This window comes from Pinus tabuliformis, chromosome 5_2 (genome assembly GCF_031772625.1).
Source record: "Pinus tabuliformis cultivar Carrire ecotype Pingquan chromosome 5_2, CPIR1, whole genome shotgun sequence".
NCBI classification, from domain to species: Eukaryota; Viridiplantae; Streptophyta; class Pinopsida; order Pinales; family Pinaceae; genus Pinus; species Pinus tabuliformis.
The window spans coordinates 617663183-617665237 of record NC_142306.1 but is presented as its reverse complement, the minus strand read 5'-3'; the positions used below and the strand labels follow the sequence as shown (position 1 = coordinate 617665237).

Here is a 2055-nt window from a genome sequence, read left to right as displayed (position 1 = left end):
CAGGGATTACAGATCAGTGACCATACTCTGTTACCTGTGAAAAGAAATTTGTGTTTGTCATACTATGCTTTAAACTTAGAAGAGACATCAGGGGGTAATTGTGGTTAATCCTCTGTTTTGGGGTGTAATATCAGCGACTTTGTTCCTCTGTTTTAATTGACACTTTTCTGTTCTATATCTTTCTGCTCCTGTAAGAGCAACCGAGTTCCTAGCAGTAGCAGTTGGCTGTTGTTTCACCGGGCAGGACGGATCACATAATCTTATATGATAAAACTAGCTCTAATGACCTGAACTCCTGCCGATTTCGGCTCATATTTAAACAACAAACCTTCCTTTCTTACAAAATGATAACCTAAATCTGCATAATAACGCACACAGACGAAATTCTAAAAAAAAAACACTCTACCACAACAAGTCCTAAGCCCAGTGAAAATAAAAATCACAACTAAAATCTGAAAATTTATTTAATTACGGAAAGCTCGGCCAAAGAACCAGGGGAAGAAATAAAACAAGGCAACTGTCAATTCCATGCATTGCAAGAAAGAAATTAAAACGTTCAACGGCTTACCCGAGTGGCGTGAAACTGCATCAACCTGAAATCAACCTTCCGGCCGGCTCTCTCCGCCCTTGGCCTCTGCGGTTTGAACATTTTGCCGACAATACAACGCGCTCCTCGTCAACAGATCCAAACTCTTGCAATTCCTCCTGCCGAACTCAAAGAACTCCGCCCGGACGTCCTACATTAAACACATCCTGCCGGGAAAGCATTTCTGGACTCCTGCGGTGAAAGAATTTCTGGAACACTCCTTTAAAAAAACCAGACTTTCCTTCATTTAACAGCTAGAGAAGCGTACATCGATCTGGACCTTCGCTTCAGCTTCCCAGTGAACGGTTATAACCATTCAACTCCCTTCCTATAATCCAACGATGGACAATACTATAATCGTCTAACACATGATCTAACGGCACAGACAGATGACATGACAGGTAGATTTGAGGGAAGTTTATTTCAGAGGAGAACGCCTTACTGCATAAAAATAAAAACGCCGAGCCATTAATCCTATCACTCTTTTAAATACGTGTCATTATCAAAATTATAACTATTAAATTAAAACATTAATGAGAACGCAATACTTTATCATTTTTTAAAATAAAAGCAGCACCTAAAACTTAAGTTAAAGCCCAATAAAACTTGCATTATCAAAATTATAACTATTAAATTAAAACATTAATGAGAACGCAATACTTTATCATTTTTTAAAATAAAAGCAGCACCTAAAACTTAAGTTAAAGCCCAATAAAACTTGCACCAAGAGTGTTGGATATTTATATGTAGCCATTGAAAAAGGTTATTCAATCTTGATTAACCTTTATTTTTTCTTTCACCCTTTCTGGAATGTAGTTATGACTATCAATTGTTTCACAACAGTATAGTTTTCCCATGCGAACCATAGAAAGGGCAGAAGTATGGACTTTGTTCGTCTGTAATCTACCCCCCATCGATGCAATTAATCAGATTACAAAAATTGATTGCGTCATATACCCGTCGCTTTGGCCGAGTGGTTAAGGCGTGTGCCTGCTAAGTACATGGGGTTTCCCCGCGAGAGTTCGAATCTCTCAGGCGACGTCTCTAACGACCAATTTTAACCTCTGCAGCCATGGACAATTTTTCAGTACTCCAACTTCATAAAAATGGATGAACAGCAGTTTAAATCCGCTGGGAAATGGCCATCGCGATTCCGCATGGCCTCTCTCGCTCCTGGTAGATTGCTCCGGGGAGATCGGGCCCGATTCGTAGGATAACAAATATTGAGAATATGTACTTTGTAATCCCTAATTCTAATTTTCGTATATAGAATGTGGAAAAATTTATTATCGTATATAGAATGTGGAAAAATTTATTATAATTTATATATTAAATTAGTAAAAATTTATTATAATTTATATATTAAATTAATTATAATTTATATATTAAATTAGTAGTGGGGAATCGGGATAGTCATCACTCATTTTTATTCATCATTGTTATTCAAGGAAAATCACGCTATATGATAT

At 37.2% G+C, this 2055-nt stretch overlaps 1 non-coding gene across 1 annotated transcript; it reads left to right on the top strand.

The window, feature by feature from the left end:
- The first annotated feature begins 1545 nt into the window (after window positions 1-1545).
- TRNAS-GCU (transfer RNA serine (anticodon GCU)) lies at window positions 1546-1627 on the top strand. Its single transcript has one exon. It is a non-coding gene; the product is annotated as a tRNA-Ser (tRNA).
- Window positions 1628-2055: the final 428 nt, after the last annotated feature.